We start from the raw sequence: 14,990 nt of genomic DNA on the forward strand, positions 1-14,990 counted from the left end.
ACTCGGTCAAGGTGCAGTTGTCGGACCACACGGTCCACCCATTACAGGTTGCTCAATCGACACACTGCCACTGTTTAAGCTTTCCAGTGGTATTAGACTTATCCTCTTGGAGCTTTCTTAATACCCGTTTTGCCACCATTCACTTGTTATACCTTCAAATATTCTCAGAGCTACTCCTACTTTGTCCCTCCCTAAAAGACGTGCAAACTAAACAATTGGGTTATTTGCTATCTGAGTTTATAGGGATGTACTCGGAATACTGGTGGACAAACCTGATAAATGGAATAGGGTCCAGACATGTAATTGCAGTGGTTACATTTCTAACTAAACTGTTTCCAAGATAATTTTGAGAGCCTAGGAATGTATGCGGAACAGAACTGGACATAGACTATCCCTTTCTTTTTTGTATTTTTCTTCCTATCCCTTTTGCTAAAAAAAAATTGCAATCATTTCAATGCAAATAACATTTCTTTTTTTAAGTGTATGCATTTTTTTTTCTCAAAGATACTGTTGAAACACAATAGTTACTAGTGTCAGTAGCAAGAACGTGTTGTGCGTATTTCATTTTCATGCCTGTCAACAAGGGCGTGTCCTTGTTGTGTTTACATTTATTGTAGCATCTACAACTAAGAGTGAATCATAATTTTAAGCACGGTAAAGTCTCATTAGTCAGTCCTGATCCTTATATGCATTATTTCTGAGGATGTGTGGATTGGTCGGGTTCATTTTATTATGTATTTTACCAACCATAGTTAAAAAGATAAATACTCGCATTTAGCATGCGGTTCTCCTCCTTTGCTCCTTGCTTTAGCACTTCCCTCCCAGACCCTTCGCCAGCACGTGTCCAGCTCCTCTGCCTCCCTCCCCACACTCCTCCCTTCATTTCTCTTGCACTTCTCCTCACTGCACTTGCACGGCCTAGTGGGTCCATAGAGTACTATAAGCCCTGTCCCACGAATGTTGCTTTTGACAGTGTGTCCATCTATGAATACTTGGGGCGCCTTTGGAGCATTGAGCCAGCACATATATGATGTGCAGTTATTGAGACAGTTGCTTTGCTACTGCTGGACAAAAACGAAATCTCTGCAGCCCTCGCACAGGCTGTATGGCTACAGTGCCGTTTACGTATGCGGCCCTGTCAGGCACTCTGGTGCAGACTTCACTTGCTACCAGTTACTACTTCTTGGGTGAGTCCAAAGACTTTAATCCCCCCTCGGTGTGTCGTGGCATATCATTTAGTGTTGCGTGATTAGTAGGGTTATATTCAGAAATGAAAGTGTATTAGTTGCACTTGACTTTTCCGTGCAGGTGCATTTGGAGAAAACCGTGTTATTTCCCTTTTAAAATACAATGGTGCAGTCCCATTCATTGAAACGTAAGTTGAATCTCTGGTCAGCATGGTGCTCAAGAACCGTATGGTGACTGGTCTTGAAATGATGCGCTAATGCCTTGCATCGAGGTCTCCCGTCGCGCTGCCTGTCACGGCGCTAGACCCTTTGGTAGAACTTGTGCTGGAGCATGGTCCGCGCCCAACTACACTGCATGGACGAGAGGCGGTTTAACAGAGATGCATTCCAACCCCGGCCCCCTCTTTACGTTGCGATTTTACTGTCTATTGTGCAGCATGCAGAGAATAGAATATTGATAGACCCTAAACTAAGAATGGATGGGAAAGCAAGCCGTCAGGCACGGCCTCCCCTAAATTATACATGTGCCTCTGTGAAAGCGCTAGTGCCGAACTCCTGCAATGGGCGCTTCACGCTTGTCGCTGTACATGGAGATGATCACACTTAGAGGTGCGGCTAACGCTGCCTAATGTTCTCGCGCCTCGAGAGTGCCTAACTCCAAGCTCTTGCCTCCTCGTCATGTGCACGCGTCCTCCCTCCTTTATTCGTCGCCTGGCACAGTGCCTTCAAACTACACCCCTTGCTGTTTCCCGAGGTTCCTCATCGGCTGCCAGATTGACTAACATGTTCACTAGTGCTAAAAATGGAGCAAATGCTAAATTAATGCTGTTTTATCCCATTCGGTATTATCTAAACCTCTTTGCACCAGAGACCAGACTAGTGCAAAAATGAGAAGGACTGCTTTTGTACTAGATTTTCTGCATATAAGTTTACTAATTGCTACATTTTTTAATTATGTTACAGGCAAACTGAAGCACCCTGGGCCAGGTAATAGAGACAAGGAGCAGGAACCAGTCTGACCCAGGTATGTAGTAAAAAGGAAAGCTTCTTTATTCTTCTCAAGTTACAGTTGCAGGTAGTAATACAGGAGCATAGGGCATAAGCTTCATTCTGGTTCCCATCTCATACTCCAAGTCCCCAGCTAACATCCTTGGAACCTGGAGCACCCCAGATTCCACTCGAATCATCACATTCCACACACCTCACATCACAAGCACTCATCATACATAGCCAGCTAAGCTACAACACAAACGCATACAAAAAGTGTCATTTTTTCCTTACTAAAAATATTTTAGTTAATAAAGATTGGGACCCAAAGGGGTTGTTGCATTCTCTGTTATACACACAGCAAAACTGCTGCTAAATTAATTTGATACATTTTTCAAGGGCAGAGTTTTGATAATCTATCCCTAGAATGAAATAACTGTTTAAGGCAATTGTCTCCAGAGAGAACCACTATTTCCGCCCTCACATATACATTGCTTTTACGCCAACCCCTATCCCCCACCCACTTTCTCTTATCATTCAGGATTGCGGCAATATGAAAGGTTGGACTTTCCAGTGTTCCCGAGTGTTGTCAGACTAGCACACGAATTTAGTGAGCTGTTTTTCCTCATCAATCGCTCTGTGAATTCTCTTGGGTAAATGAGTCCCGAACAGTTGGCATGTCCCTGCTGGGTGGGTGCAGAACACCTGATGTGACCTTGATAGGTAGATGTGGGACTTCTGCCAGGACCCTGAGCGGTATTAAGTGGGCATATGACACCCAGCAGGCTACTGACAGCTGGGTGCATAAAAGCATGGCACAACATGCCTGCTTAGTTGCATGAAGTCCTGTAAATCTGAGAGGTGGGCATAGGGTACCACACTTTTCTCACTCAATGAAAACACCTGCACATTTAGAAGCACAGTACCTTTCCCAAACTTCCCACACCGAATGCAGCTGCATCCTGCTGTGTTTGTCTCATTCATGGGCGCTGGTAGTGCTGCATCACTTGCTTGCATGGAGTGTGGGATTGGATTCTGGGTAGAGCATGCCCTCTGGGAACGTATGACTCTTAAGTTTGCACCTCAATTTATAAAGGCAGCTAGATCACAGCCCACCCCTGAACACAGCGGTTGCATTGGTTTTTGGTGCATTACTCATTTCAAGGTTAGTGTATTGTATCAATGCCTCTTGGTGCCAGAATACAGTCCAAGGTCACGATGTCTCGGTCCTCCCCACAAGCTGCCTGCCATGTGCAGGCAACCTCTTGCTTCTCCGTATCACCCAAGGCTCTTATTTCATTATGTCTGGGTTTACACGTCTTTGAATTGTTTGCCTTTCAAAGACCAGGCTTAAGTTTCTGTGCAGCGCTGCCCCCACTGCTCCACCACGTCAGTGCACGCAAGTGATAGGCTTGTATAAAGTTTAAAAAGCACAGGGCTAAAAAAACACTATGTATACTGCTTGAAATGTTTGCAAATCGCATAATAAACCAATATGTATATTGTTATAGTAACATGTTGAGCAAAACGAATGTTTATTATTGTATTTATTGAGCACGGAGCTAGCTTCGAGAAGCAATGGAGCCCTTTACAAATGCATACAACAATACAGATACACAACGGAGCTCTTTACAGAGGTATGCAACAGTACAGATGCATAACCGAGCGCTTTGCAGAGGTAACAGAACAGAAAGACAGTGGGGGAGGGACAGAGAGGAGGGGTACAGCCGTACTGGGTGACTGGGGTAAGATTGGCCACAGCATCTAGCGAGTCAGCTGGTCCGAGCGGCAATGCGATGGCTTGGGTGTTGAGGCGGAGAGATTCCTTGAAGAGGTGGGTGTTGAGTTCTTTTCTGAATTGTAGGACCGCCGTGGCGAGTCTGATGCTGACGGGGAGGTGGTTCCCTAGTCTTAGGGTGTAGGCAGAGAAGGCTTGTTTTCTGGTCCTTTCCTTTTTGCAATGGCGGATTTCAAGTCTGCACATGTTCTGGCTTCTGGTGGTGCGCTGTCCGCTGGATATGCTGAGTTTCTCTGCAAGGTAGCTGGTTGACTCGAGGGCGACTGCCTTCTAGATGATGCAGCAAGACTTTTTTTCTTTTTTTTATTAATTCCACCATGAAAACCAAACGGTGAAAACGTTCTACATTCCAATTCTCATGTACAGTTCTCATGTACAGACACTTTGCCCCCCAAAACTCAGGACATCCTGAACTCCCTTGTTACTCACCCGTCAAGCCCATCCCACACCCCGTGCCTCCTTTGGCCACTCACCCTCCTCCTTCTCCTCATTCACCCCTGTCACACCTGAAGAATTCACCAGAGTTGTCCGCTCTTTGAAGGTTTCTTTCAAACAGGTCACCACCCCCCCCCCCGCTTGTCCAGAACCATCAAGGATGACATTGGCTCTCTTAACCCCTGCACTCGCCGATTTCTGCAACCACTCTTTTGCCACTGATTCTTTCTCCTCCTCCCTTAAGCACTCACTTGTGTGCCCACTCCTGAAAAAACCTGCCCATCCAACTACCGCCCTACTTCAATCACCCACTTCCTGAGGAAACTGCTGGAGTAGCTGGCCTTGCCCCAACTCAATGTGCACACTGAACTTGTCGGTGGGTTCCACTATCATCAATCTGGATTCTGAGCATCCAGAGGCACGGAAACTGCTGTTCTAAACACCTGTGAAGAACTGCTGGCATGCCTGGACTCCAACTCCCCAGCTGTCCTCATCCTACTTGATCTTTTATCTGCCTTTTGACACTAACAACATTCCATCCTCATACAAAGGCTCCACAATACCCTTTGTATCTCTGAACGGGCACTGGAATAGCTGACTTCTTTCCTAACCGACCACTCTTCCCAAATCATCTTGGGCACCTTCTCCTCTCCCACCTCCTTCTCCCCCTGTGGTGTCCCTCAGGGGTCTATCCTTTCCCCCTGGCTCTTCAATATCTACCTTGCTCAGCTGGCACTTCTCATCTCCTCCTCCTCCTCCTCCCCCAACTTCCAGTGTTATGCAGATGCCACTCGGCTCTTTTTTAGCCTTTTGCTGACTCACTCGCACCTTCCTTCATCCCTGATTGCCTATCTGCCATCCAGGCCTGGCACACTTCCAACAATCTCTGCTTCACTGCCCGCAAAACTGAGATCCTTCCAATTGCGACCCCTTGCTCGATCCTTCTTCCCTTCTCTCTGGCCTCCCACCTTGGGCTCTCCCCCTGTTCCTTCTCCTGACGCCAGAAATGTTTGGAGTCATTTGTAACTCCTCTCTCTCCTTCCTCACTCACACTCAGTACATTTCTAAGAAGTCCCACTTTCAACTCTTCCATCTCAAAGGAATTTTCCTTTTTCTCACTTTCCCCCAAAAGCTCAATGTCTCCCGAGTCCTGGTTCTATCTAGGCTGGACTATTGCAACAGCTTCCTCCTCAATCTACCTTGGTCTGCCGTGCGACCCCCTTCAGCTAATCCAGAATAGAATAGCAAGATTTATCCTTGGCCTTAAACCCAGGGACCGCATCTCTCCTGCCCTAGAAAGTCTTCACTGACTCCTGGTTGCTGCACGGATCAATTTCAAATCCCTCCGCATCATCCACAAGGCTGTCTGGGGCCGGGGACCACACTATCTGCAACTCTCTCTTACAAAATACTCTCCTTCTAGACCTCTTCATTCTTTCTGGCACTAACTCCCTGTGTGTAAAGTGTTTTGCTAAATGGAGAGCAGGATGTCGTTCGCTTTCCTCCGCTGGATCCCTCCTATGGAACAGCCTCCCTTTCCCCCTGTGTCCTGAGCAGGACCTTCTTAAGTTCCGAAAAGCACCTGAAGACGTTCTTTTCCTCCTCCTCCTTCCTTTCTTCCCACCTCTGCTAACTTCACAGTAGCTGTTACTGATGTCTTGGAACCTAATGCATCCTCGGGCCCCTGATCACACACATCCAATCTCTCCAGCTTCTACCTTCAGCACTTGCCTCAGCAAACCCTCTGCAGTGGAGACTCGCACTTTCCACCTAACGCGGCTCCTGGCCTCATAGCACTTACCATACCTTGCACTTCATCTGTGGCTCTCCCTCGAGCATGGGCACACCCCAGCACCTACCCTAGTGCCCTCTTCCTTGCTGCACTTTCACGCTGTGAATAGTCAGAAGGCATAGTAGGTTCGGCCGTCCTCTTCTCCCGCTGTATTTTTGGTATATGTAATTGTTCTTCAATCTCATGTTCCCTCCCTGTTGCCCTGTGGGCGCTATGAAACGAAATGTATTTGCTGTATAAGCGCCTAACAAGCAAACAATAAACTAAACTATTATTTTCATGTATCGGTCGGGTATATATGACAGTTATTAAATATGAAATATTGTGTTGTCTGGGTGCCATTTTTCATACATTTAGGCCACATAGTGCCAAGTCTGTTCGTCTACAGCATAAGTAGATTTATCTAACATTTTGTCCCTTGGACAAGTAGATTTTTTTTTTAAGTCCACCCTTTTCGTATAGGCCCCAGCATAATGTGTGTGATTGTTGTCTGCAGCAGCCATGTATGTAGAATGGTGCACCTGTGTATTTATGCAAAAAGGTCATTAAGATGTCTTTACTAATGTATGATAAAAAGTGTATATAGTTTTAGAGTTAATACAATGTGCATGGAGGTTTGAAGACTAGTGGTCTGCATCAAGGAGCTTGGCATTAGGTATGATATGTCATCATGTTGGCCTAGTAAATGCCCCCAGTTGGAGGGGTTAACGAATGGCTAACCCGCTAACCCGTAGTCCCACAATCCTATCGGTGACATACAAGTGGAATAGAGGGGTGGCGGCATAGGAAGGCAAGGAAGCTTCTTCCTCCCCCGCCTCCCCAGGTTAGGTGCTGTGTCATTATGCAGTCGGGAATATTAAGATAAATTAAACATCGATTAACTCCTAAATTATTCCCAAATGTGGTTTAAACATGTGCACAATGCTCTTAACGAGCGTTAGTACAGTGACACGAGTAAGCTGTCCATTGGCATTTGAAGGTGGGTGGAAAGGTAGAAACGGGTAAATTGTAACGTGGGGTTGTGTGGTGCATTAATATGCGGTCCCTTGGGATTTGTGGTTGTGTGCGTCAACTTGTAAAACGTTTCTATGTATTTGTAGTTGTGTGGGGCACTAATTATCATTTTGTCTGTCAGAAATACTGTTTTTGAGTTCGCCTGCTGCCCTGGTCTCCACTGGCCCTACTGACTAGTTGAAACCGAACGACCTTAAATAAAGCTCTCAGTCGTCGTGCTAATGTTGTTGCCTGTGTTGACTGCTTCCTGCGGGGGATTTCTCGTAATTGCTGACTTTTAACTCTTAGAAAGGGGAAAGTGAGAGGGCTCATGGTGCCCTTGATGATGCCCACCCCTGCAGTGCCTCCTTGCTAAGAGATGTGTGTATATGTACCACGCTGGCATTGCTCCTCCTGCTTCAACACCCCCTCCCTGGTGCTCGAAGCCGAGAATTTCTCGGGCTTCTCAGCTTTGCTCAGTCACAGCCGAGAACGCCTTCGTTTTGAGTCCTGTTTAAACCAGATTTCCACGAGCTTCGCTGTCCGTGGGTGACTCATGTTCGGGGAGATGATGCTGCCCTCGTAGGTGGTGTGCAGGGATGCTAGGAAGCTGCGTCTGCAGTCCGACGAAGCGGTGCCGGAACGTTTTCCGTGGGGCCTCACCTTTAAGCCCCCATCCACGCCCCACATCGTGTCCGGCCGAAGGACAGTCACTGAAACCGATGTTCAACCTCCGCTGTGACCCCCCTAAATTGAACTGGACTTTTGAAGCTGCGCTTTCCGATTCTCCACAGCTGTGCCATCAGTACTTTGAGCTGAACTTGTGAAGCAGTGCTGTCAAACTCTCCACAGCAGACGGTGTGACCCGTATAGCTGGGCATGGTCTTTGAAGCCTGAGTTAGCCAGGACCCTACTGCTCGAGCCGGACTTTCTACAGCTCGGACTCCGACGATACCAGGTCGGGGTTCGTGAAGCTGGGCGTCTTGCTTTCTTCAGATACGACCATGAGCTGGGCATGTGTAGTTTGTGTGCCATATCTCCTCAGCTCTGACCCTGGTACACGAGCTGGACCTGAAAAGCCATATGCCCATTTTCCTTAAGCTGTTGCATTTATTCACGATACGGATTTCTGAAGCTACTGTGTCCAACTTAGCAGTCACACGAGTGCCCAAGCAGAGACCGTGAAGCTGGATGTACGACTGCCTTCCTCCCTGTCTCCTAGACCCCAGATCGTAGCCTGATGAAGAAGAGATCTTGCCAGTCCTTCCATTAGCTGTTCCTGTGACTGGTATTCGAGCCAGATGTCAAACACACACTTCTTCAGCTGGTCCACTATTATCTCAGGGCTTAACATTTTTGGATTGGATTTCTTTTAAGCCATTTTGAATTTGTAGTTTCATGTGCAAGTCTGTGACAAGCGCCTGCCACACTGGGCCACCAAGACGTATTGTGTGACCTGTGAAGGATGGGAAAGGATGGTTAGCCAGCACGCCCAGGGGTAAGTGGAAGTAGCATCTGCCTGCAAGGAAGTCATTAGCCGGGTAAGTGGGGGGAAAACTTTAAAGATTTACTACTTGGCTCCTTCAAACAGCCTCCAAGCCAAGTGCTCAATATAGAAGTCTTAATTTGATGCAGCAGTAATGTCTATCTATAGATGTACAATATTGGCAATTTACCACCTATTTTATTTATAAAATATGAAAGTGCTGTAGTTAACCATTTTCAAGATGCTTTACAGGACCATCCGAGGATTCCTTCCATCCAGTTGAGTTCCAGATGTAATGCACATGAATGGTAGATCTATTTGAGAACTGTTCAAAGATTGACATTACATTTAAGTAATTTTATATTTACATATTGAAGCACAGCAGGACGGGGATTGGAAATTACTGAGTTAGCCATTCTCTCTTGGAATGTAAAAGGAATCTATGTGGTGGTCAAAAGATCCAGGATATTGTCTTATATCCATAGAAGGAAGTTTCATATTGTGCTAAGACTGCAGGAATCGCACTTGACCTCCAGGGAACATAGTAAATTAGATAGGAAATTGGAAATGGGAGGAGGAGGAAGAGGATGAGGAAGAGGAGCCATCACTGTGGTTTACTCTTCATTCACAGCCTCCACGTGAGGTGTTTATTTATTTTATTCATTGTTCATTTGTAATGCGCCTATGCAAAAGTGTTTCGAGGCGCAGCCATGCAAGGAGGGGAGATGAGGGGAAAAACAGATGGACGATCTTCAAGGCATGGTACATTCAGATCGTGCAAGTGCTCAGACAGGTGCAGGAGAGCGGGGGTGGGGGTCAAATGCAGGGTGGGTGGGTGGGGGGATCAAGTGCACCCAGTCAGTCAGAAGCTGGGGTAAGTACTGAGAGATGCCACTTTCATGGGTCATTGCCCAAGTGCAGTAACGATGAGGCAAGTGAAAGGCCCAGAGGCAGGTGCGTGAGGACTGGTGAGAGTGCCAGGGACCTGTGAGACTCTCATGTGCACCAGGCGGCCAGACTGCAGGTTGTGCAGAAAAAGGTGAGCGAGAGGGATAGAGCTCAGAGAGAGGTTAGCTGGGTAGAGGGAGAGAGAAGGAAGAGAAGCGGAATGTCTTATTGAGTTTCCGGAACTTAAGGAGATCCGGCTCAAGACAGAGGGTGGCAGGGAGGCTATTCCAGTTGGAAGCCCCAGCAGAGGATAAAGATCTCCCTCCAAATCTCTGCTTGGAGAAGCGGGTCCCTCGCAGAAGGTTGGAGGTTGATGAGCGAGGGCTCGGGAAGGACAGTATTTAGGTAGGCATTGTTGCAGATAAGTAGGTCCCAGGCCCCAGAAAGCCTTGTCGACAATGCAGAGGGTCTTGCACTTGATCCTTGCAGCCACGGGGAGTCAGTGGAGGGATTTCAGCAGCAGAGATGCGGTCCATGTGCTTTAGGCCAAGGATAAGTGTTAGTTACGGTTCTGTTCTGGATGAGTTGCAGAGGGCGCAGAGGCAGGGGGAGGTTGGGAGAGAGGCTGTTGCAGTAGTCCAGTCTTGACAGAACCAGGGCTCTGGAGAGCGTGAGCTGCTGGGGGAAGGTGAGAAAAACCATGAAACACATAAGGTTGTTCTCATGTGTTTCAAAGATGACACGCCAATAGAGATGGACACATTGCAAGATCTAAATGGGAGGTGGGTGGGAGTGCTTGGAGAGGTGTGTGGGCAGCTTACCTTTTTTACTTTGTACATATTCACCTAACATTGACAATGTTTTTTTCACTGAAATTACTTGCAGAGTCCGGGAGGTTTTGGAATACTGTGTAGTATGTGCAAGTGACGTTTTAACTGTATTATGTGCGGTTCCATGTAATTTCATCGCGGGATGTTTTTTCGCGGGCTTTTTTACTGCAGATTTTTTAATGAAAAAAAAGCCATCACATTTTTTTTGGTTGGGGGCGGGGAGTCCCCCCAAGCCCCCATCCCATTTATTTTATTTTATATATCCCCTAACATCCACACCCAATATATATATTTTTCTAACCCCCCCCAAAAAAAAAATGCGATGAAAGGACGTACCTTCTGTGCATAGATTTAGATACTATCAAAGATACTGGCAGAGTCCCTGGGTAGTGTCTCAAAAGACTCTTCTAGGTATTGGAGAGGAATGGAACTTGGTGAAGTTATGGAGGCATCTGCACCATCAGAGAAATATTTTTCTTTTTACTCGCTCCTGTATACGTTTTGCAGGCGTATTGATTTTGTTCCTGGATGCGCATGTGTCATTGATGCAGAGTACTTGGGTGGGTCCTTTCCGGATCACACTTCATCACAGGAAGTGCTAAACTGCACAGCAGATTGTTCCTATACCGGGTGAGACAGTCTGCGACTAGGCAGGAATAAATGATTGTCAACAATTATTTTGTTCAAACAACATTGGTTGTGTATCTACCTCTGCATATGCATTTCTGTGTATTCAATTGCTTCTGTTTAAATAATTTCCTTCCCCTCCTGGCTGGTTATCCTAAATGTTTTCGTTTTCATTTTTTTGATATGATTGAATATTTCCTGAAATTAGATTTGAGATTTATCCCTTGTAAACCGTTTTTGTGTATGTGTAGGGACAACCGTATTGGACAAGTGGTTTGGGGTGAAGTGGTTCGTAATCTAGCATGCTTCTTGGGATGAACGTTGACTGCCATTATCAAGTTGTTTTCTGGGACTGATCCCTGCTAAGAAAAAAAGGTGCATTTGGAATCCCATTTTTATGTTGGTGGTGGTGCTGGCAAAGGGACCAATTGCCCAACAGTGGAAGCAATCTTCCCACTCGCCCCCTTCTAATGTCTATTTGGTTAGTAATATGGTCAAATGAGTTACATTAGAGAGAGATATAAGAACCCAAAAAGACTTGACGATGAGGAGATATGTTCTTTGTGGAACAGTTTTTGGATGCAACATTAAATTGATCCTTTTTAATGCCACTATAGATATGCTAGAGGGCGTGTAAGGGTGCTGTATCATACATGGAATGTATGTGGTGATAATGTGTTTCTGGTTATTATACTAAGGGAACAGAAAAGGCATGTGATGTTCTCAAATGTATCCAGACTAAACGTGGAGAAAATGTGGCTGGAATGTGGTGTACTGCATTGCTTTAAGAGATTTAGAAAAACATTTCAATGTATCTATCCTATTTTGTGCTTCAGAGATATTTTTATTAATACATACAGAAGCTCTCCATACAAAGAACATTTGCACATTCATTAATGTAGGCGTCTTCACAATCTCCAGGCTCCCCTGTTATAATGATAGCCGTGACGAGGATGGGGCCCGACTATCCCACTCCCAGATGGTGCCTAATGTATGTATGCTTCCCTCTTCACGTACCACGTGTTTTTCTACTCCCACTATCTCCTGTCTCCCCTCTAACATGTCATACAGCCTTACACTAAAGCTCACTTGTTTACCTCTGTTTCACCCCCACACCCAACATCAGTGGCTAATCCAGACTCAGTGTTTGATGCACGTACTCTAGTGTCACAGGCAAACCCTTGGAACCAGAACTGCACTCAGAATGATGTTACATCTGGCCTGCACCCTTCAGCACCTCTTCATTTGCATCCACTTCTCCCTCTATCCCACTAATGGCCGGGCCTTCCTTGGCACTTGTTGCCATCCCTACAGTACAGTAATAACCCCTTTTATCAAACCCTCCTCCATCCAGCCATCCATCCACTGATGTAACCACACATATGCAAATCATACATCCAATGACAAGACCCTACACTGACACATAAAAGCATCCCTGACAACCATACATTCACTCTCCACTTTTACACCCGTCTAATATACTAAGCAAAACATACACTTCAAACAAGCCAAAATTGCCTGAACCAATGCTCGTTAATGTTGCTTCATTGAGTAGAAAGTACCTCGTTAGTGGCTTGTATGAACTGAGCATATGTTAAAGCCTGTTTGTAAGATTTGTGTCCTTCTGTATTCATGATGTGTCAGATGTGTGCTTAGTAGAGCTACACAGCACTGTGACCACAGTATCGGTCCTAGAACTGTAGCAGAGTGGTTATGTTGCGCTGTCCAGTGCAGAGACAGGCAGCAACGTGAGTAGAGGGCTTGCTGTACGCACTGATCCCCCAACGCTGCCATCACAACCCTGGTAATAAGAGTTCTACATGTGTCAAAGTCCCCTGCCTGATGCATCGTGGGGTGGTCACGGTGGCCGGGAATTGCCTCATGCTGCAAGTGATGCTGAGTCCGCGGGCAGCGCAGGAAGAATCCTCTCGCCTACTCCACTTTGCCCCAGTCGGTTGTCAAACAGAGAAATAACGCATCCCTGTACTGTTGAAAGGCTCCCAGTATGAGTATGCCTTTTTAAACTTCACCACCCTTTGGTTTAATTGACCTAATTTAATTGCTCTGTACAGGATTAGCGTGATCACCAAACCCTACCCGTAAAGACAGGATAGCCCTGAAAGTTTGCGTGTGAGGTAAATACATGATCTGGTGCAGAAACACTGAATCGCACAAGCAGACTGCATGTGTGTGCGATCCGACACTGAACTACATTAAGTCTTTTGAACTGCATATGAGGTTAAACAATACTGCCTGGAACCATGAGGTGTTAAGCTCTGGCGTTGCTCCGCTGTGTGCTTGAGGTGGTGTTCCAATATGACTTTTGGCCTACATGAAGGCTTGCAACCCAGATCCATTTGTGCAACTAATAAAGATGTAAACCTGAACATGGTTAAGCATGGAAGGTCTCTGCGGGTGGAGCAGTCCTTTATTAATACTGCCAGCAGTAAGACAGGCTATGGTTGTTTGGAGCCATAGCAGGAGCGGTTTTGGAGCGTGTTGGAGATGTAAGCAGGAGGATAATCACTTGGCACAGATGGATGGCGGCTGGAAATAGGAGACAGATCAGGAGAAGGGGCTGGTGGAGAGGAAGGAGAATGAGCAAGGGGGGAAAGTAAGGAGTGATGGAGGAGAGGAAGAATTACAGAACGAGAAAGATGGTTGGAAGGGGAGTATCAGAAGGGGAGAGGAGAGGATTAAATGAATATTACGATTGAGGTACTAGTAAGACGGAAGGAGAGTGTCCAAGAGGAGGTTGAAAGAAACATCTGGGGTAAGGAGGCATAGAGCTGTGAGGAGGTTGGAGGCAGAGAATTTGCACTATGAGAGAAAAGATAGCCCCGAGTTTGCAAAAGGAGATGAGGAGAAGGAGTAAGCAACTACAAGAGAGAGTTGAGACAAGGTGGTGGTATGAGCACATGGCAGAGTGTCGAGGAGGAACAGCCTGAGCAGAAAGAGAGGTGCAGCTGGGAGCATGAGGAGTTGGAGAGGATGCCTCATTAGGCACAAGACCATTGCGATGGTTCGAGGATGGGAGATGCGTGGTGTTGGCAACCAGAATCAGGCCCCTGACAAAAGGATGAGAACACAACCACTGCCAGCCTGTAGACCCGCAGGGACTGTCATTCTCCTGATGGAATCTCTGGAACTCAACTTGATATTACCCAGCCTGACCTTCTACAGCTTAAAGTGCAAGTGGGTGGGACTCTCTGGTCGTCAGGATGAGAAGCAGAGGACATGAATCGGTGGAACCCACAGGCAAGATGTATGAGGACACTTCAACCCTCTCCAGAATGTGTGACTGAGAACCAGCTATAAATACTGGGAAATGACTGCGGATAACAAAATCCTGAGCCTTTGCTGTTGAAGTACTATGGACCCAGGGTTGTGCTGTACCAGGCATGTTGAGGGCTATTTATCATGCACTGACTGAGACCGGAAACAAAGGAAAATAAGGGGCTCAAAGCCTACTGGGAGATATACCATAGAGACTGGCAGATGCCAGATACCCAAAACGAGAATCTATAGCCAGTGGCTTTAGCTCAGGAGCGCATCCACAGGCTGATGGGTTACAATAACAGACTGACAGCGACCCTAAACCCTGGTAGTGTGTCAAGATTTAACACTCTAGTCGGTGTGGGAGTAGAATGGCAATAACCTAAGCAAGGTAACAGAAATACTTTATGTAGGAATGTGCTCAAAGCTTTCACATAGCAGCTGATGCAATCCCCCCACGGCCAGAGGGTAAGACTATCTAGGCCAAGAAAAACCTTGAGAAAGAGGGAGAGCAATACTTGATAGTTATCTCTAGGTTTTATCTTCTGGAAGGGGGGCAGAAAATACTTGCAGGTACTGAGGTCAAGAAGCTAATTTTGTGCTTTTTCCTTGGGAGTGAAAAGCGAGCAGTGATCCTAACTCCGAGACTGAGTTTTGTGCCACGAAGCAAACCGGACATATGAGCCAGAGA

General features: G+C 46.5%; 1 protein-coding gene across 10 annotated transcripts in view; it reads left to right on the top strand.

Moving 5' to 3' along the window:
• Positions 1 to 14,990, top strand: part of TAOK3 (TAO kinase 3) — a 2,703,337-nt gene that overhangs the window by 222,680 nt on the left and 2,465,667 nt on the right. For 9 of the 10 annotated variants that reach the window (XM_069619192.1, XM_069619190.1, XM_069619185.1 and 6 more), the window contains exon 2: positions 2,151 to 2,211. The gene's annotated coding sequence lies outside the window, so the exon portion shown is untranslated. Of the gene's footprint in view, positions 1 to 2,150; positions 2,212 to 7,736; positions 8,691 to 14,990 lie in introns of those variants that run through there. The other variant, XM_069619191.1, reaches the window with a different exon arrangement.

Source organism: Ambystoma mexicanum, chromosome 10 (assembly GCF_040938575.1).
Source record: "Ambystoma mexicanum isolate Mex_15411 chromosome 10, UKY_AmexF1_1, whole genome shotgun sequence".
Lineage (NCBI taxonomy): Eukaryota > Metazoa > Chordata > Amphibia > Caudata > Ambystomatidae > Ambystoma > Ambystoma mexicanum.